At 44.8% G+C, this 22,160-nt stretch overlaps 1 protein-coding gene across 9 annotated transcripts in view; it reads left to right on the top strand.

The window, feature by feature from the left end:
• Positions 1-22,160, top strand: part of Osbpl3 (oxysterol binding protein-like 3) — a 176,787-nt gene that overhangs the window by 54,555 nt on the left and 100,072 nt on the right.

The raw sequence follows: 22,160 nt of genomic DNA, 5'->3' as shown, positions 1-22,160 counted from the left end.
CCCTAGTTTAGAGACTTGTGGTGGTAAGTTTCTGGTGGGAGACGCTCATAGCCAGTCGCACCGTGAACCTAGCAGTCAGTCAGCTTCTGGGTACATAGAGTCTCACAAAGGTGTGTGGATGTGTCATGCATATGTTCTGTCTGCTGCTGCACTGTTTGTACACAAACCTGGAAGCCACATAAATGTCTTGGAACAAGGTAGACCAATAGCTGTATATATATTTCACCCATACCATTCTGTAGATCAGCTAAAAGGAAACAACCAGAATTACATGTGGCAATATGGGCAGGTGAGACTGAAGGATAATGCACAAAACAGTAAGATGTTGATTATGTGTAGCATGAAGGTAAAATGAAAATTGTTCACAGATACCTTACAACTGCAGGTTCCCCCAGAGGCCTCTCTAACTTCCGCTGGGTGTGACCTTAGGAGCTCAACTACGTATCTTCTCTTCCATTCTTTCTACTTGCTTTTCACCATAGAACCAGTCTGGTTTCCCACTGCATGTGGGTCAGTACAGGCTGATATCAGTGGCTTTCAATGTGTTTGTCAGAGTCCTCTTTCTGAGCCTATGCCCACCCTGTCTTCAGTAGCAACTCCCTACTCCCAGCCCCTCCCCTGTGCCTCTTCTCCCCCATCCCTGGTGCCTGCAGGCAGCTGTCTTAGCTAGAATGACTGTTCTTTACTTTGCCTTCTTCTGTTCACCTGACAGAAGCCTGCAGAGAAATCTTCAAAGCCCAGAGCCAGCGTCGTTCTTGGGTCAGACGTGGGTGTTTACTTTCCCATGGATGTGTAGAACTCATTCTTACTGGAGGCACAGGAACATGGCTCCCTGTGCTGCAGCTTGACCTTGTGAAGGGCAGTGTTGTTAGGGGCATCTTAAGGCTCCGAGGCTCTTAGCCAGATTAATGTTCACTGTTGAGGCCACTAAAGGTTGCGTCACGAGACCATCTTCATTTCTCACAGATTGCGAGACAAGTAATCATTCCTAAACAAACCATTTTCTTTCTCTGTCTGGGATCAGAGTGAGGATTTCCTACAGACGCTGAGCCTCACAAGGAGGACTTTTCAAACTCATTTTGAGGAAAATGACAAGCTTTGGACCCCTTCATCACAAAGTTGGCAGAGGTTGGTTGTGTCTTAGGGGACAGTGGAGATAATCAAATTGATGACTCTTCTGCCAGGAGGAATCTCAGAATGAATTAAGTAGAAACAAAGGGATTGCTTTGATAACGTGCTGACCCCGTGCTGTGAATTGACCCAAGTTCAGGGTCCATGCCAGGCAGGCACTCAAAACTGAACTATCACCTAGTCCCTTCTTTACGGTTTATAGCTTTTGAGAAGGTGTCTTACTACACTGCCTAGGCCCTCACATCCTCTGTAGCCCAAGCAGGCTTTGAAAATGGTGTCTCCCTGCCTCCCCGGTAGCAGGGATGTAGGTATGGCTACCACACCCTCTCCTCCCTCCCTTTCTTTCTCTTCTGTCTTTCCCCCTCTGCTTTACTAGTGCTATTTTTGTTCACTGCAAGATAAATACCAGAGAAAATAAAATTTACAGAGGAAAGTTAAATGTCAATGTTTATAGGGAGTGAGGGCATTCCTAAATCCAGTGATGCCTTGCATAAAAAAGAGGTCCAACAAATGTTCCAACAAAACAAAACCTATATATTATGTTAATCAATAGTTGCCATTCCTTTTACGTTCAGGCAGAATGGTAACTTAATTGTCTAACCCTTAGGTATACAGCTTAGCTACCTCCAGATCAAGAGATCGATCATTTAGCACCTCAGAAGGTCCCGTGTGGTTTCTTCATGGCAGTGAAACTGTCTTAATGGCACTGGCAGTCACACAGTCTGTATGTACTGCAGAAGGTCCCGAACTGCACACAGCACAGTTACATTAGACAGATGTCAGAGCACGGAAGACACGGACAGCTCAGAAGCATACAGTCATCTTGCACTAGCTGGCTGTGTAGTACATGATGTTAATCTCGTGTTTAGAGCTATAGTTACATATAAGACACCACCATTGACATGTGTTGGGTAAGGTTCCCCGGGCTGCTCTGGACTGTTTTCATAGCTTTTTGTTGAATGAAAATGAAAAATCAAAAGGAAGGGCGTGACTGCTCCTAGGTATGGTGGAGAAGAAAGTTTGTTGTAGATACAAGGGAGAGTACAGCTAGAGGCAGAGACATCTGGGAGAGTCTGGAGCACACATGTGAGGTCATATGTGGAGAGAGGAAAGTAGTCACTGACCAGGAAGAGTGACCCTGGCCAAGAGACCGGCATAAACAAAATGGTTGAATCATATAGGGGCCAGAGGAGCTTGGGGGAGGGAAGTTCTGCCCAATATTTGGGCTGAACAATTTAGGGTATGGGGTGGGGTGCTCCAGCCAAGAAGGTAGAGACTGAGGGATGCTGGGAGAACCAGGCAGCCAGCATCCACTTTGGTATGTTAATGGGCACCGTAGGCATTTGTTCTGGGTTTGAGACCTAACTGTTATGAATATGTAATTATTTTAAATAAAATAATCTCTTATGTCGGTTTTAGTATTTTAGCGGGTATTATGCAGACTATGGTATAAGTGCACCATTGACTGTCAGTCATTTAACGACTTTTCTATACTTTTTATTACTACGACAAGCCATGGGCAACCTTGGCTGTATTTTCCAAAGAGGCCATAAGAGAGAACAGACTATTGCAAGGTCCTTGTGATTGTCCTCAATTTCGAAGACCATGTATTACATGGAATGAGATGAACCTGTACAACAGAGATAAAGTCAGAAAAGTGTTTGTTTTTTTAATGGATTTCCATTCCAGAGGTTTTTAAAAAGTCTTAAGTGTTGAATAGACAACAGACGAGAGCTGACTTAATTCAACTCACACCACACTGCATTCCACTGCATTTCAGAGGTGACAAATACCTAGGAACCATCCACTCAGATGGGAACCGTCTGGAGACTGAGGCCTTTTGAACAGTTAGCCAGGTCTCCCTGGTATTAATCTTCATGATTTTAAACTTAAATTTGAGACCTGTCTGGGCCCCGCCGAGACCGTTGAGCTTTCGTCTCCTCCTCAGTGTTGGGGAGCACAGAGGCATGGATGGTTTTGGTAAATGCTGTGTTACACGAGAGTTGTCTTCTGTCTGGGCACAGCAGGCACCTTCTCCGCTAGCAGGTGATGAAGGTGTTTTATTTTGTTGACCAATACTCCACTTCACTTCACTTCTATTCAAAGAAAATCCTGTCCTTGATCCAAGGAGTTTGATTGTCATTAAAGCTTATGACTCAGACACACAAAAGGGTTATAATGAAAAGATTGCTGCTTTCCAGACACACAGCAAAGGAGACTCACCCTTGCTAGTAAGATCAGTGTTGAGCATGCCCTGTTCGTGGCATTTTCAAAATAAAAAAGCTACTAAGATGATTGATTCAGGGGTCTTTCAAATGAGGTCTGCCCTGCAGTGTAAGTTTGGACTTTCATATCAAAGCAACAGTCTGGGATGACCTTCTGTTCTGTTACTTCTGAGCCTGTGTTTGTTTCTTGCTGAGAAAATTGCTCCTCACAGGTTTCCATTTAAAAACACATTTTGAAGCACATTAGGTCTAACTCTGTGTGTATGTGTGCATATATGCCTGTGTGTGTGCGAGCGTGTGCATGTGTGTTTGTGTGTGTGTATCCTGAAAAACCCATCACATTCTGTTCTGTTCTTTTTCCAAGCTTTGCTTTCCCCATCTTATCCATGGGCTATTTATAGAAAATAAAGCTGGTGTCATGCCAACAATTCCACAGTTTATTGTTTTAGGGTTTCTATTTATTCTATACCTCATACTCATGAAGTCTTACATAGTTTCGTGTGTGTGTGTGTGTGTGTGTGTGATGCCATGCATGGAACATACACATGGAGGTCAGAGGACAACTTGTGGGACTCAATTTTCTCCTTCTGCCATGTGAAGTTCAGGGGTCAAATTCGGGTTGCATGACCTGGTAGGAAACACCGTTACCCGTTGAGCCTTCTTATTGGCGCAGAGGAATTTTGTTGTTGTTGTTTGGTTGGTTGTTGTTGGTTGGTTGGGTGTTGTTTCGTTGGGTGTTGTTGTTTGGTTGGGTGTTGTTGTTGCTGTTGTTTTGTTTGCTCTGATAAAACCTTACAATGTTAGGGAATGACTTGTTTTTCTCTGGAACAGGAGAATGGGAAACATGATCAGTGGTCCAGGCCATCACACTGTGGGGGAATCTGCTCTGGGAATTAGACTAACCCATGCCTGTTACTGTCCTTACTGATGTCTGGGAGTTTTGTCCTTTTCCTCTTTATAATTATTTATACACAAAGGAAAATGTTATACACATACAATTATAGAGTAAACATGGGACCTATTCAGAGTCCATTGGGAGGAAAAATGTTCCTAGGCAGACATGTGTTGTTGCTTTTGACATTTATGGGTCTGTTGCTTTTGACACCAAGATGGGGTTAATGAATTATGAAGCCTAAATGCTTGTTTGACTCTGTCCAAGTTTTCGCTGATCCTCATGGTCTTTAGCTGGACGTTTCTGTCCTTGAGTTTCCATTTTAACTTTGTGCCATGAGCTTCCCTCTCAGCTGGGCTGCCCTGTGCCGGCATCTGTTGGCTTGGCCTGTTGTCACTCTGAGTCATTGCTGGCCTTATTAAACTATTTTGGGCAGCAGCTTGTCCATTCTCCTCCCGTGAACTGTGACGCCTGGAGTTGCTGCAGCAGCACTAGCCGGTCATGTGGGGACTTGGAATGTGAAGGAAGGCATTTGATTGGTTACAGACGGGTATCTCACCTCAGACCAGTGGGCTGACTGACTGCAGGGACCACTTTGAATTTGAACTGTTTCTTTTGTTTTAAAAGGGAATGTCAGAAATGCCATTCTTAAGTTTATTTATTCAATGTATATGAGTACAGTGTAGCTGTCTTCAGACACACCAGAAGAGAGCATCGGATCCCATTACTGATGGTTATGAGCCACCATGTGGTTGCTGGGATTGAACACAGGACCTCTGTTAGAGCAGTCAGAGCTCTTAACCATTGAGCCATCGCTCCAGCCCAGAAATGCCGTTCTTTACATGCGACATCCCAAATGCTTGACTCCATCAACTTGTCAGGTTGGGTTATTACAACAAAATACCAAAATCTGTGTAGCTTAAAAAGAACAGAAATTTATTTCTCATGGCTCCAGAGACTAGACAGCCCAGATTGGCATCTCCTGAGTGAACATTTCTTAATTCATAGGTCGTACCTTTTGGGGGTATCTTTTGTGGAAGGGGCAGGTGGTACTTTGGGGCTCCTCTACCCCCAGCAGGTATTCATTGATCTCATCCTTGAGAGCTTTGCCTTCCTAACATAATGGGTCCTTTACCCAGCTCTCACTGCCATCAGATTGGTGATAAGATTTTACCTGATGAAAACTAGTGGGGATAGGCGTTGAGACCCCAGCACCCACTTTCTCCTTGCATTTTTCTTGAATATTCATAGTCCTCTCATGTGTGGGTGTTTGCTCACTCATGCCTGCAAGCCTATCTCAGGTCTACGGCCCACAGCATGGCCTTGCCAGGAAAGAGAGTGTAGGGTTTAGTGACGAGAAGGTGGCCTGCCTTCAAGTCCCATCATGGAGGCCGTGACGAAATCTCATTAAGCTCAGAGATTGGATGTGGGGACAGTGTGCCCACTCTCACAGCATCATGGCATGAGAGAAGACACGCTGGACTTGGTTGATGATACCAGCTCACCACGGCTTAGAGTTAGACTGCTAGCATTGTCCAGAGGCATTAGAGTTCATGGGCTCTGAATACTGGTTAGTCACTGAGACCAACATGCTTGTCTAATGGTGCATCACTGTATATGGAAGAAAGACGACCAGACATAGACTTTCTAATTCCCAGAGTTATCATCATTAATCCTTGTAGCCCTCTACAAGCTGCTTTTTGAACTATGTAGGCCAAGCTGGCCTTGGAAATCCACCCGTCTCATTGTCCCGGGCACTGGGGTTGTAGGTGAGTGCTGCTCCACTCGGTTGATGGGAGTATTTATTGTTTAGCAGAAGTCGTTTTCTCTGTGTTGTTTCACACTTTTCTTCACCTGCCCTTTTGAAACACAATGTAGGCAATACATTCATTCCCTGCTGGTACTTTAATGGGCTTAAACCCATTAACCAAAAACCAAGACAGTGTGTTCCAGGTTCTGATGGCAACCACACTCCCATCTTGGGGAAGCTGCTGCAGTTCTTGGCTAATGGTCTCATGTCACTCTAACTTTTGTCCCTCTGCTTCTGTGATTACATTGCTAAAGCTCATCCTGATTCCCCTTTAAAGGGCCTCTTGCTTAGGTAGGGCCCAACTGGATAGTCTAGAAAAATCTTCCCACCGCCATGGTTTTAGCATCACCATGCTTGCCGAGTCCCTTTTGCCATTTAAGACAGATGTCTGTGGGTCTAGGGATCGGACCCAGACATATTTGGTGCTACTAGTCTGTAGATAGGAATTTGCTTCACAATTAGAACTCTCAAATTCTCCCTATCTCCTTCCATTGTGACTCTTATTTTTTTTTTTCAAATTCAGCCACACTTTCCAGTTTATTCTTGAATGTTTTTCTAGCCAGACACTTTCTTTCCCTTCAGAATGGGCTTGTTCTGGAAATGAGGCTCTGACAGTGCATTCCCAGTGACTACAGACAAACCAGCTCACCTTGATGTGAAGGGGTGATGATGGGGGAATGGACATCTGGGGGCAGTCTGTCTTCCCACAGCTCTTTTTCTGTCTCTGAACATGTACTTCCTGTGAGAATGTTAAGTTATTTTCGGAGTTAAAAAAAAAGTCATCTCCATATTCAACCATACTTGAATTTGGCATTTGGACTGGAGGGAAGTTTGTTTTTTTGTTTCCAGATAATGGTTTTGTTTGAAATATTGTCAGTTAAATCTCACTGGCAAATTTATCTTACAAACGGGTCCTTCATTTCAAACCAGGGTCCAGAGACTGGCACACTGACAGGCTTGTAGCGAGCCATAGCTACAAGAGCGAAGCAGGAGGATTGTGCATTTGAGGCTAGCCTGGGCAACAGAGAGTGATGGCATTTCAGAGTAAATACACAGACCTGGGTCCTTTAAGCTATAGAGATTTCACCAGACCTTTAGGGGACCGACCTAACTTAATGATCACTTTTCTGGAGGGAATGTACCTGGTCATTAGATCTTCAAGAAGTAGTGATCCAAGAAATGTATGGTCGCTTGGGTTAGCAGCAGGTAGATTATCTTCCATTTTTCCTTGGGTAAAGGTCCGTGGAAGTATATGCATGTTTCTTTTTAATGCATAATCTTTTAGCCAGCAAAGTGAGTTTCCTCATTTATGTGAAATGGATCTCCGGCCCTTGTCTTTGTTGCTAGTGATAAAAGGCATATTCAGTTTCCACTGGCATATTGGGAGCTATCTCTGGAAGAAGATATGGGGAGCCTTTGTTAAGTGAATTCTGAATCTTGGATAGGCAATGTATAATTTGTGTGTCTAGACAGGAATCGAAGATAAAAAATGTCAAGGTCTCCTCTCCACTATCCCCAAACACCAAATGTTTTTGTTGCATTTCTTTCCTCAGTACATACTTCTTTGCAACTAAAATCAAGCAAAACAAACTAAAGCGAACCCTCATTTCCTTTGGTGTCTGCTGTGCATCTACTCCCACCTCTGGCCACCTCTGACCCAGTCCTTCAACTCCTTATGTGTCTTGGTAAAGAATGCATGGCTCCTGCCCTCCTCCTCAACTCTGCCTGCTCGATTAACCTCACCTTTCCTTATGGGAACTAAGAGTCAGACATAGCTTCCTGCGTTTGCTTAGGTTCTTACACTGCGAGCTGGTAGGGTTACGTCATCTACAGAGACGCACAACAGCCAAGGTTGAGACCCGGGTCACTCTGTGCAGGTTAAGGCTTCAGAGGGAAAATGTGAATGGCCGAAAAGTGCATGCTTATGCATTTTGACTCTGAGAGGGTTTTAGAAGTCAATAAAATTTGAAATTAAATTAACAACAGAGAGGACATTAATGTTCAGGGATCAGCAGTGCCGCTTGAAGACCAAATGAATCTTCTTTTCTTGATGGAGTCTTAGTCCATGACATGTATTGGGGGAGTTAGTCCTTCCTTGTTGACTAGGGTGTATGCCCACTCTCTCTGAAAACCATGGAGTCATGCAAAATGATGCTGGGCTATGAAAGGACTCGGACACTTTGGAAAACTGATTTATAACAAGAACTTCAGCAGTATTTGGTCCAACTTACTCACTTATTTTGCATTTATTTATTGATGAAGAGGGGCATGCTTGTGGCAGGGTGTGCGGCGGCGACGGGGGGGGGGGGGCAACTTAATTCCCTCGTTCAACCATGTGGATTTGGAGAAACTCAGGTCATCAGGCTTGGTGGCAGGCACTTCCCCCCAACTGAGCCATCTAGACGGCACTATACTTAATTATTTATCACTAACAGGAAAAATAAATGAGATGAGATAGTTCGTTTTCCTGACACCCGAGAGCTCTTTAGTGTGAACACTGGTTGCGACGTTCAGGCCCCTAGGACCCATTGTTTTTCATTATACCCAATTCCCCTGTTCCCCAAGGATGCAGGTTTCTTCATGAGGATGAGCAAAACGGATTTCATGCTTTAAACTTTTAAATTTTACAAATTAAACTCAGGGAAGTTCGCTCACATATTCAGCCCACATGACTGATTGAAACCTGTCATCCCAAGCGTTGTCCTCGGTCATGAGAGCCTAAAGAGGCGCGGCCATTTTGGAAAGCAAGTTGCAGTCTCGAAAGTTAAACATATCGGGTGGCCTAAGTTCTGCGCCTGCACATCTGCCCCAGAAAAGGGCCTTTGTGCAAATGTTCATAGCAGGCTAATGTTGATAATCCAGCCTTCATGTGTTCATCAGCCCGGATCAGATAAATTGCACTGGCTTACACTGAGCGATGGAAATAAGGAACCGCTAGCACAGGGAATCTGCTGACACTTGTAAACACCGAGATAAGGAAGCTGGACCCAAGCTTTAGACATTGCGCTATCCCAGGGCTAAGGAGTCCTGGGACAAGTCACCCAATAGCAGTACAGAGAACTTGGTTGTGGAGCTGCAGACTCACCACAGACTGTGAGGGAGGTTTTGAATGAGAGACATGTTCCCTGTTTGACTGAAGTGGTGCGTATGTAGGTGGATATATTGTTACAAACTCATCAAACTGACACTTAAAAGGGAGTGCGTTTTAGGCTTATACCTTAATAAAAGTTATTTAAAAAAGAACAGAGAGCAGGTAAGGCACCGGAGGCAAAGTGTTATTGGTCTAAAGCATAAAAATGCTTTTGTGATCTCATTGACTCATCTCTGGTCTCCTTTTTCTGTTACACTGTGGTCCTTCTGTTGTTGTCCCTTGCTACTTGTCTGAGCAGACAGACAGAACTGGGAGCCAGCTTGCTGTGAGGAGATCGAACAGCCCACCCATGCACATAAGTTATTTCTGTACCTCGTGGATATTTTGCCAACCTATGCAGCAGTTGTAGGAACCACTTAGAGATCCAGTTATTAATTCTTTACTTACCAATTCTTTTTACTACATACCTGTATATGCAAATAAAATATCACCCGGAAAATGCCAAGTGCTTTTTTTGTTCCCTGGAGGAAGTAGAGAGGGTTTGTAGAAAGAGTAGGTAGAATTTATTGTCATATTCTCTGCCCAAAAAGTCTAAAAATAAGAACGTTGGCGATCACAGTTAGTGTTCTGAGTCATAAAATGTAAATCCCGTAAGCCTGGAGCTTAGAAAAATGCTATTCAGAAACCTCTAAAGTGCATATAAAATATATGTCTGCCTTCTGCCAATTCCCCTGCTAGCTCTTTGTTTCAGAGCTGTCTCTGAGATGTCTAGGATTCAAACTGAAGGTATGTGAGTCCCCGAAGGAGGGACCAAGATGGAGAGAATGGGGGGGACATTGTTCCCCCAAGAGTGCTCCCCTGCCCTGTGCCTCTTGGAACCCAAGACTGGTTGTGGAAAAGCTAATTGAATAACCATGTGCCCATATCTACTCAAACCCTTTAAATGCCCAACTAAGAAAAAGCAATGGTCATGCCCTGTTTCCACACTGCTTTGTGTGAAATGGTAGCTGTCTTATCAACACTGCCCTGTGGCTGTGAATAGCTCACTATAGGCTGCCTCCATTCTGAATACCAAGAAGGCAATTGTTAAAGGGCTGCGAGATGGCTCTAGGTCTAAGAGCACTTGCTATATAAGCATGCAGGCCTGGTTTTGAATCTCCAGTGTCCACATGAAAATCAGGCCTGGTCCTACACATGCCTGTGACCCTAGTATCGGGGGAGGGAAAGCAAGGGCAAGTTTCAGTGAAAATGAAAAAAACCCAATTACAAGGGAATAAAGCAGGGATCAATAGTGGAGAGTTCCTGATGTTCCCTTCTGGCTTCCATATATGTGCGTCCCATTCACCTGTACACAGAAGGGCACACATTCAAGATAATTGGTTCCAGTTACTGCAACACAGTGTTCAAGGAGCCCACCCACTAGCCAGTTTTGCCTGTCTCCATCACAGCTCACAGCTCACACCTCTACAGAAGGCAGGCAAGGGGTTCGTTTAGTTTTTCAGGGACCATCTGAGTCGAAGCAGTGAGTGAGCTTTATCTTCTTAGCCTCAGGTAAACCATCTTGCCTCGTAAGTTATGAGAACCAAAGTATCTGTTTGCGTCATCCTTTTCCATGTCTGGAAATGGGTAAAGCAGTGGCTGTGGAAGTAGGGAAGCTAGCGGCTCTCTTAACTCTTCCAGCATTAAAGCATGAAGAAGAAAGTCCGCTCAGTCACGCTGTTTGGAAAACCCTCCTCACTTCCTGTTCTCGTTGCTAATACAGACCAACGACTCTGTTTGCTACAGCTAGAGAAAGAAACAGGCGATGAAGTGCGCCAGCCAGAGCAGGAAACACCAGCTGCATTTTAAGCCCCTAGAAGCTGAGACTGTTCCTGGAGGATTTTCCCCTTGGCTTAGCCTGGGAGAACAGCTAGCCTTATTTGTGCTCTCTTGTAACCTATCGGGCCTGCTCACTGGCCATTGAAAGGAAGATGGATTTTGCCATTGAGTGAGAAGGACAGCAAGGCCATAGAGATGCTTCATTCCGTATTGGGGTGTTTAGGCTGGAGTTGGGGGTGTTGCTTCTGTTCTAGAAAAGACACCAGTCTGTCTGCCTTACAGCAAGTAGAAATGATCCTCAATGCTCCAAAGATTGGACAATAAGTAACCTAGTCAGGTATGCACATCCATGTCAGCTCAAAACCTCCTGGCCTGCACTTCACGGGCTCCCGGGATGTGCCAGAGGGCTCACAGAGAGGAGTAGCTGGCTGAGGCTCAGTGAAGACCATAGCAGAAGGGTTTCTGTCTCAGTAGCGGTTCCTTTCTCCAGTGCTGTACATGCAATGGGATTTAAAAATAAAATCCAAACCCCTCCCGTGTGTGCATATGCGAGCCTGTGTGCCACACACAGAAACAGAAGAGGGTGCTCACAGTGGGAGGAGAGAAGTGAGCAGGGCACAGTCATTCCAGGACAGGAGTGTGAGCAGCTCCGGGTTTCCAGAGCTCTAGAGCGTGTGGCCCTCTCGGGCCTCCTGACCACAATCAGGTTGTCGAGCGGCTCCTTTGGGCCTCAGGAAAGCTGATCAGCTTGAAGATAATTGACATTAACAAACATTTGAAAATGAAACAGCTCCCCAGAAAATGAACTGTTACCTGGCAGAGAATAAACTTGGCCTCTAGGGCCAGCCTGGGCTACATGAGACCCAAGTATCACTCAGTGGTAGCATGTGTGTTTGGCAAGCCTGAGGCCCTGGACTCACACTCCAGCACCCTTATCCCCCATAAAAAGCACGTAAGGGATAAATTTTTTCAGCCTTCATTTTATTTTTACATATTTGGGCATAGAATCTTGAATAAGCTTGTTGTTGAAATACTGAAATCTACACATGCTGAAAATCCAGACAATAAGAAAGGGGAGAAATGGAGTGTAGCCTCTTTCCATGTCTTTGGATGTTTTCTTGTGTTCATTTTTCCTGCCGTGTGTTGCTCCAGTTTGCTTCCCGCTACTGTGATAAACACCATCACCAAATACAACTTGGGGTGATTTTTGCTCAACTCACTCTTGAAGATCATAGATAGTCTCTCAGGGAAGCAGAGGTAGCTCCTGAAGCAGGGACCGCTCACTGGCCCCTTCCTCATGGCTTGCTTCCCATGGCTTGCACATCTTTCTCCTTTATACCCCCTAGGATCAGTTGTCCTGGTGAGGCACCACCCACAATGTCCTGGGTGCTTGCACATCAATCATTAATTAAAAAAAAATGCTTCATAGGTTTGCCTACAGGCTAATCTGATGGAGACATTTTCTCATTTGATGTTTTCTCTTCTCAGAAGACTCGAGTTTGTGTTGAGTTGACAAACAAAACAAAACAAAACCCAAAAAAACCAACTAAGCAGCAAATGTGATTTTTTTCTCATAGGTCCACGCAGTCGAAGCACTGAGAAAGGGAAATGGGAAAAATAGGACATGAGGCAGTTTTATTTAATGTCCTGTTCTCAGCCACAAACATTTATTTTAGAGGCTTCATTATTTGCTGGATGAATTGATGTAGTCTGGTCTTTGTTTAACTTGTTGCTGCCTCTGCTCGTGGAATCGTGAATGCACTCTTTCTCCTATTACAAACATGGAGCCAAAGGTAAGACCATGTTTATAAACTCTTGCTGTTGATGGCCCAGCAGGTTCCCCAGTTATTCTGCCAATCTGCCCTGCTCCTATCCTTCTCTTCGCTGGGCATTGCTGTTTAAAACTGCTTTTCTGAAGGAGATCAGCTATGGGAGGATTCTGACTGGGATTATTCAGTGGCAGCTCAGAAGCAGCGTGAGTGTGTGTGTGTGTGTGTGTGTGTGTGTGTGTGTGTGTGTGTGTGTGTTAGTGTTATGTGTCACTCTGGCCACCTGGAGGCAGAAAGACTCCCCCTCCCACCAAACCACTCACATACCCTTGGCTGTCTGTCTGTCTGTCTTCTCTCTCTCTCTCTCTCTCTCTCTCTCTCTCTCTCTCACACACACACACACACACACACACACACACACCCAACTCTGACTGGTTCGTTGGGTGGCTCATCTCTCTTCTTTTCACTTTGTTCCTCTCAGTGTGCCTCCCTCTCTGCCACTGTCCCTTCCCTACTTTCTCCACACTTGGGTTGTAATAACTACCCCTCAGGTTCCTACGGTTATCTACATTAGGCAATCATCAGAGCCTGACTAGGTCCCCGTGTCCAGCTCTCAGAACCTGAGAAAGAAGATCTAGTCAACTCAGGGGCTGCCTGTGTCCTGGGGCCACCTAGACAGTAAAGGTGTGGAGAGAGTGGGAGAGGTTAGGTAGGGGAGAGGCTAGGAGCCTAGGAGAGAAGCCTGTCCTGGGCACCATGGACTGGGGCAGCTTCCTGCCCTGCCAGGAGAGCTCAGGGGCATCTGGATCATCCAGTCACCTCCACCATGAATGGGATGCCTCTTGTTTCTAGGTGAGGACAGTTTGCTTAGTCTTTCCCATTTCCCATGCTGCTTCACATGAGGAAGGGGTTCCACTTCAGGGTCTCCATCATTCGTTTTTCTCTGTTACCTCCATGGTTTTTTCCTTTGGTGTTAGTTTCAAGTGTGGTTTTAGAATCCACAAGCCCTGCGGTTCTCCTGGGGTGGGTGGTCTATTCCTTTTGCTCCAAGGGTGGGATAGAGGACAGGGGTGGATAGAAAATCCTTGACCTGGAAACTGAAGCCAGGCTGGGGAATTAGGAACAAACATTGGGGTTGGCAGAAAGGCTGTGAGTCAGAAGCAGGTGCTCCGGCTGAGAGCATGCCAGACTGCGGTCGGTCAGTCGGGGCAGAACTGGTGGCTCACTGCATGTGAAGGAATAGGAGGTGAGGGAGAGCCTGTCATGGCTGCCAAGCACTCCTCAACCTTCACTTGGAGTCAGAGAGGATGCATTTTAATTCCTGTGTGTTTATGGAAATAAACCCCCAAAGTTCACAGCATCCCCTAAAAATATGTTCCCGCCCATCCTGGTTACTTAGCCATGTGATCTCCTGCTTAAGGAATTGATCTCTGGTTGAGAAAATCAGGGCCCCAGGAGGCAGATAAATAAGCTCGCACTGTAGAACCCCAGAGTAGAACCTCACCCCGTTGCCTTCATTGATTCAGAAAGCCCCACCCTTCCCATTGTGGGCGGTGGAGATTAAAAAAGGATTTATCAGGAAGATCAGTCTCCCTATCTCCTGCTGGTCTCTCCCGCTCTCCTGCGTGCCCATCTTCCTTCTCTGAGTTAACCCCTGTTAGTCATTTTGTCACAGGAATGAGGAGAGTAACTAAGACACTCAGGTCTAGACACTGCTGACAAAGTACTGAACAAACACCACATCACAAGTTTGAGAAATCTAGCCCTTTGACCTTTTGTGTGAACGTAAAAATCCCATAATGCTAATTCATGTTTCTTTTCATTGGGAAATAGGCTGACCTTAGAACTATGTGGCGGTAGCATAAAGCCTTGCAGGTGAAGGTCCCCTGTGGAGGTTTTCTTGTGGCTCTAGCATGCAGTGTGTCCCACACTTCTCCCTCCAGCCTAGAGTTCCTGGGTCCAGACAGGGTGTGAGTTCTTTCTGTCTCCTGAACCTGTGGCCAGAATGCTGCCACTTCTGAGCATTGTGGAGTTGAACCTGAAGGTGGTTTTTTTTTCCTTCTTCTAAAAGAGGTGTCACCGTTTCACTGTTTGAAGTACATTTTCAACCACTGCTCAGGTCTGCCTTGGCCTGGGCACATGACCGGAAGCCATCGGACATCTGTGAAAAACTGGGCTATAAAAAAGTCGTTTCAAACAATTGGTTCTCGGGGTTGGGGATTTAGCTCAGTGGTAGAGCGCTTGTCTAGCAAGCACAAGGCCCTGGGTTTGGTCCTCAGCCCCGGAAAAAAAAAAAAGAAAAGAAAAAAAAAAGAAACAAAAAACCCAATTGGTTCTCGAAAGTTGGAATTACATGCGCATGCTCTATTTGTCTTGGGCTTTGGACTGAAGATGATGGAACCCCAGAGCTCATTGTGTATTTTGTGACCGGGGAAGGGTCGGTCTGTGCGGATCTGTGCGGATCTGTGTAACGTGTGTGCCTGTTTTAACCTGGGTGGGATTTCTGAGAATGTGAGCTGTAACTCCACTTTCCTCCTTTTCCATGTTAGATCCCATCACTGCTAAATATAAAGGAGTGTACAGATCCGAGATCAGCCAGTTGTTTGCAGAGTGGGAGGGCCATTTTAGCATCTCTTCCAAATCCGGCTTAGTCATTCTGTAAGGGTTTAATTGGGCCCCTGAGGCGTGCAAGGAGGCCTGCAGAGACCTCAGCCGGTGCCCCTCCTAAGACAGAAGAAAGTCTTTGACATCATGGAAACCCCAAGTTTCTCTGTGTGACTGTCGAGCCGCTTCTCAAGAGCAGGCTGGAGGGTCTCAGGAAGACAGTTCTGATTGGTGATCGTGTGGGCGTTGAGGTTGGTTTGACCTTGTTGCTCTTTCGCTCTTGCTTCCCACAGACTCCCAGATGGGACAGATTTATTGGGCTTTGTATGAACTGATGGGAGGTCACAGGCTTCTGTGCTGATTTTAAGTTCATTCTTTTTTAAGTTAAGCATGCTCTTTCAAAATAATGTTGGTAGGTTTGGTTTTGTTTTTTAAAAAACAAAAAAGACTTTCTTGGGGGCTGGAGAGATGGCTCAGGGGTTAAGAGCACTGACTGCTCTTCCAGAGGTCCTGAGTTCAATTCCCAGCAACCACATGGTGGCTCACAACCATCTGTAATGAGATCTGATGCCCTCTTCTGATATGTTTGAAGATAGCTACAGTGTACTTATAATAAATAAATAAATCTTAAAAAAAAACAAACCTTCTGGAAGCTCCCAAGGGATGTTAGCAACATATACTTTCTATATGGGGGTGCTATGAATTATGATGCTATGAATGTTCTTGCATAAGTAGACATGTTTCCATGTGACTGGGGATGGGTCTAGGAGTAGAACTGCAGGATCATGTGTAACTCCATTTTCAATATTCTGATGGGCTGTCATGTCAGACTACTATCCAAAGAATACAATTCTACGAGTATATTTGAACGGTTCCCATTTTTCCATAACACTTACTTCTGTTCAATACTAAAATGTATGTTATAGCCCCTTTACAGAGCAGCTGTATATAAGATATAAGACACTATATTTCGTGGGTTTTGAATTATATTCCTTACGGCAATAGCATTGAACATTTATGTATGTGTCTAGCAGCCATTTTTGTATCTTCTGTAATTGTCTGTTTTTAAAAAGTTGCCCCAATACTATTGAGTTGTAAACATGGTTTACATTAATATATTCTGGAAACCAGAGCTCTATCAAACACATGAGCTACAGTGCCCCCATTCTTGGGTTTAGATTCATCTTTTGATGTTATCTTTTGAAAAATTAACATCTTTAATTTTGATGAAATCTAATTTATTTTCTCCCCGTGTGGTGTTGCTAGTACTTAGGTGTCCTACGGAAGAAAACTTCACCTCGTATGTGGTGGTTTGACTAAAAATGGTCCCCATAGGCTCATGTATTTAGCCACCAGGGAGTGGCACTATTTGAAAATATTAAAAGAATTAGGAGGCGTGGCCTTGTCAGAGAAAGCCTGTCATTGGGGGTAGGCTTTGAGGTTTCAAAAGCCTATGCCAAGGTTAGAGTCTCTCCATTTGTGGATCAGAAAGTAACCCTCAGCTACTGCTCCAGAGCCTGCCTGCCTGCCCTCATGCTCCCCACCATGATGATAATGAACTAAACCTCCAGAACTGTAGGCAAGCCCCCAGTTAAGTGCTTTCTTTCATAAGAGTTGCTTTGGCCACAGTGTCTCCACACAGCATTAGTGACTAAGACATCATTCAAGGTCAGGAAGCTCTTACCCTTCCAGCTCTTGGTTTTAAGTCTTTGCTTCATTTTTGAGTTAATTTTTTTATGTATTATTTAAATTTTTACTTCTTTTGACTTCATCCTTATGCCTGCAGATTTTACATCATCCAGCTATCATTTGTTGAATTGTCTTGGTATTTTTTGTTAAATTAACAAACATGGATACATACGCACGTGGACGCTCTCATCTCTTGCCCTGTGTTCCTCTAGGCCATCAAAAGGGCCACTGTCAGATGTGAGCCTCTGCCTTGCACTTCCACAGCTATTCATAATAACAAACCTCTGTTCTTCATAATAAAGAAATAGTCGGACCATAAGTACGATGGCTGGTCAGTCTTGCCGATCCAGCCATACAGTCTTACGTCAACACACAGTGCTGGCTCCTGCAGCTGTGTAGTAACTTCAGAATCAGAACTGTGAGTCCTTTCCGGTTGGGAAGGATTACTTTTTTGATGTGATGTCAATGCCTGCTCTTCCGTACCACACGCTTTGAGGCTTACTTCTGTCCCTGTGAGGCAGATTGGAAACGTTACTTTGAAGTGATCGTGAATTCACTTTCAAGTCAGACCTCATTATTTTGTAAACGGTATGGATGTAGATGGAGTTGGAGATATTATAAGAGTTTGAGATGCCCCAACATATAACAAAGACACATGCTCCACGATGTTCATAGCAGCCTTATTTATAATAGCCAGAAGCTGGAAAGAACCCAGATGCCCTTCAACAGAGGAATGGATACAGAAAATGTGGTACATCTACACAATGGAGTACTACTCAGCTATCAAAAACAGTGACTTTATGAAATTCATAGGCAAATGGATGGAACTGGAAAATGTCATCCTGAGTGAGGTAACCCAATCACAGAAAAACACACATGGTATGCACTCATTGATAAGTGGCTATTAGCCTAAATGCTCGAATTACCCTAGATGCCTAGAACAAATGAAACTCAAGACGGATGACCAAAATGCGAATGCTTCACTCCTTCTTTAAAAGGGGAATAGAATACCCTTGGCAGGGAATAAGGAGGCAAAGTTTAGAACAGAGACAGAAGGAACACCCATTCAGAGCCTGCCCCACCTGTGGCCCATACATATACAGCCACCAAACTAGATAAGATGGATGAAGCAAAGAAGTGCAAGCCGACAGGGACCGGATGTAGATCTCTCCTGAGAGACACAGCCAGAATACAGCAAATACATAGACGAATGCCATCATTAAACCACTGAACTGAGAACGGGACCCCCGTTGAAAGAATCTTAGTAAGGACTGAAAGAGCTTGAAGGGACTCGAGACCCCATAAGAACAACAATGCCAACCAACCAGAGCTTCCAGGGACTAAGCCACTACCTAAAGACTATCCATGGACTGACCCTGGACTCTGACCTCATAGGTAGCAATGAATATCCTAGTAAGAGCACCAGTGGAAGGGGAAGCCCTTGGTCCTGCCAAGGCTGGACCCACACTGAACGTGATTGTTGCGGGGAGGGCGGTAATGGGGGAAGGATGGGGAGGGGAACACCCATAGAGAAGGGGATGGGGAGGGGTTGGGGGATGTTGGCCTGGAAACCAGGAAGGGGAATAACAATCGAAATGTAAATAAGAAATACCCAAGTTAATAAAGATGGAAAAGAAAAAAAGAATTCTGCAGTAAAAAAAAAAAAAGTTCGACCATTGAGTCCTTAACCTTAAAGTGAAAGTACAGATCAAAGGATAAACCTGGCAACTAAAGATACCATGAGGGCACCCAGCATGGTGCCCAGACACAAACCCTGCACCGCTGCCTCTTCTCTCCCCTTCTCCTAGGTAAGCCTTACTTGTGCCTTGTTAAATGGCTCTTAATTCTTGCTTAAGTGTCAATCTTTTTTGTGGAGAAGCTGATTTCTCCAAGGTCATTCTATGGCTCTGTCTTGGGGAATCATGGACATGTCCTTCGAGGTAGTTTCAGTTTGTCACTGCCTGTCTGGAACTGAGTACATAAGTTACTTCTCCCATTCGTGTCATGAAATGCCTGACAAAGGTCACTTAAAGAAAGGTGGAGTTATTTTGGCTCATTGTTTGAGGGAACAGTCCATCATGGCAGAGGGGGAATGATGGCAGGAACACAGGGCAGCCCATGCCAGTCACATCACATTTTCAGTCAGGAAGCAGATAGAGAAACATGCTAGCACTCCACATTTCCCTCTTATTTAGTCTGGGGTAAAGAATGGGGCTACTCATGAGGATAGGTCTTCCCAGCTCAGTTAAATCTCTCTGGAAACACCCAGGTTGGCATGTCCAGGGCTTTGTCTGTGGCAGTGGCTCTAAATCCTGCTGAGCTGACAACAGGGTTGATTATCACACCAAGCTTGACCCATAACAAGTGCTCATTCAGTGAACGCTTGTTAAGTGAATCCCAGGAGTTGATCATACCATCCTATCTGCTTCAGAATATAATGTTGCATGCTTGCACGTGTTCTTATAATGCTGAATGCTTGCATGTGTTCTAAGTAACCCCTCTATCATTCATACAAATATTTAAGTACAAGGATCTTTTTCACAAGGTTTGATGGGATGATTTTCCATATGACTTACATGTTTAGCTTTGTTAAGTGGCATAACTTTCAGCTAATGATATACGTATAACACTCAGATATGTCCTTTTTGGGACAGCTAGAAAGGATTGGTTCTCAGCAATAAACTTTAAGCTACAAAGGGAAAGGGGGAGCAGGGAAATTGAGTAGGGACAAAGATGTGAGAGAGAAGATGCTCAAGGAGGATGGGGCCACAGGGAAGCATGTCCCCATCCCCAAATATAGCCGATAGACTATGCAATAGTCATGGCTTTCCTTGATTCTCCATACCTCCAAACTCTAGCCATGAAACTATGAACAAAGGTCACCCCAGAGTTATTACTGGCTGAGGTGAGCCTGACTCATGACCAAAGAATGGTGCCTAGGCTTGCTGAGCCATTATATCTGTCACGGGCAAACCACCTACCTAAAGAGACCAAGTTGTTTTTGGACTCAGGATAATTGCATTCAAAAGCTAGACAGGGCTGTCAGGTTGAAGGCATGTTGAGAAATGGGTGCTACCTCAAAGAGTGGATTGTGTTATCAAATAGCTCAGGAATGACTTCATCCTAGGTGGCAGTTTGGGTTTTGTGATTGTTGTTGTAATTGCCGTTTCTCCCGTAGGTTTCTGAGAGCCTTTAGTGTGCCAAGATGGGTTCCACAGTGTTTTCAAGAGGGCAGGTAAAAGCAGCAGCCCCAGAGGGTGCCATTGGGGTCTTGTTTACTGACTCAACCCAAAGCCCCTCAGTACTGGTAATTAGCAGGATATGCTCCCTTGCCCAAAACTAATCAGTCCTGGGAGTTAGCAGTTTAAATAATCATGATGCAGAGTAAGAACCTTGCTTTTGAGTAAGAAGTCAGGGTTCTTGTTTGGGGGCTCTTGTTTTTAGACTGGGTTATTTGTGATGATACGTTTTATTGAAGTTGTGTCTACTGTCCCACTTAAGAGCTTAGGACTTGTAACCAAACTGATCTAACTCTGTATAAGTACACAGCATTTGTAAAACACTCTAATTTCCGGGCTATAAATACTTGGTTTTATTTTAGTTTTGTTTTTGTGTTTTGAGACATGGTATCACTCTGTAGCCCAGAGTCTGGTGTTCCCTATACAGCCTAGAATGGACATACACTCACAGCAATCCTCCTGCTTCCTCCTCCTGAGTGCTGGGATTATGGACATGTGCCATGACACCTAGATTTGCTGTTGGTCTTGGGAAGCCTGTTCTGTTTGGTGACTTCAGTGTGGTGCATTTGAAAGTTAGGTTTCTGCTACATCTGCCTGATACTCCTGAAGACCTCAGGGGGGCAGAGCAACCAGGGGTGGAGTTGCACGCAGGGAAAGTAAACCGACGCCATCTTCTGTGGAATAGAATAACATGGTCAACCAGTGATGGTGTGGGTGACAGAGAAACTTGATATGACCGGATGTATCCTGCAGTCCTACCAAAGAGAAAACCATGTCTAGGTCAAGTGTAGGAACACGCAGACTACTCTGTAAACTTGAGAAGTTCTCTTCCTTCCCCAACCTTACCCACACCCACACTCTTCCAACTTCTTTTTTTTTTTTTTTTTTTTTTTCCGGAGCTGGGGACCGAACCCAGGGCCTTGCGCTTGCTAGGCAAGTGCTCTACCACTGAGCTAAATCCCCAACCCATCTTCCAACTTCTAATAGAAGTTATTTACTTAACTAGATGTGATGGTTTGACTAGGAGTGGCCCCCATAGATTCATGTGTGCGACTGCTTGGCCCATAGGAAATGGCACTATTAGGTATGGCCCTGTTGGAGTAGGTGTGGCCTTGTTGGATGAAGTGTGTCACTGTGGAGGCAGGCTTTGAGGTTGCATATGCTCGAGCTAGGCCTGAAGGGGCACACAGTCTCCTTTTGCTGCCTGAGGATCAAGATATAGAGCTCTCAGCTTCATCTCCAGCGCCACGCCAGCCTGCATGCTGCCCTGCCTCCCACCATGATGATAACGGACTGAACCTCTGAACCTGAAAGCCCCAATTAACTCTTTATAAGAGTTGCTGTGGTCATAATGTCTCTCCACAGCAGTAGAAACCGTAACTAAGACATACAAAGGCTAGTCTTGGTTGTCAACTTGATTGTATCTGCGATGAACTGCAATCCAGAAATAGAGGGCACGTTTATGACGCACATTTTGAGGCAGGAAGACAGCATGCCTTTGATCCAAGTCTGAAGGCTAGATGATATATATTAAATCTGGATCTTGGGTTAGGAAGATACCTTTAATTGGGTCACACCTTTTACTAGAAGCCTATATAAGGACCACAGCAGAAGAAGGTTCAGTTCTTTGCCTGCTTACCCTCATCTTTCCAGCACATTCTTCTGTCCCTGGTGTTGGAGCCTACTTTGGGATTCCAGCATATACAGAAGACCAACTGAGATACCCAGCCTTGTGGGACTGAGCAACTACTGTGAACTTTCCATTCACAGGTAGACAAAGTTGGATTAGTTGGACTGGAGCCTGTAAGTCATTCCAATAAAGTACCCATACGTAGACATATATGGAATTTATATATACACATATATTTATACATATGTAAATTATACACATA

This window comes from Rattus norvegicus, chromosome 4, assembly GCF_036323735.1.
Source record: "Rattus norvegicus strain BN/NHsdMcwi chromosome 4, GRCr8, whole genome shotgun sequence".
NCBI classification, from domain to species: domain Eukaryota; kingdom Metazoa; phylum Chordata; class Mammalia; order Rodentia; family Muridae; genus Rattus; species Rattus norvegicus.
The sequence above is the reverse complement of the archived record's forward strand: the minus strand, read 5'-3'. Positions and strand labels throughout refer to the sequence as shown.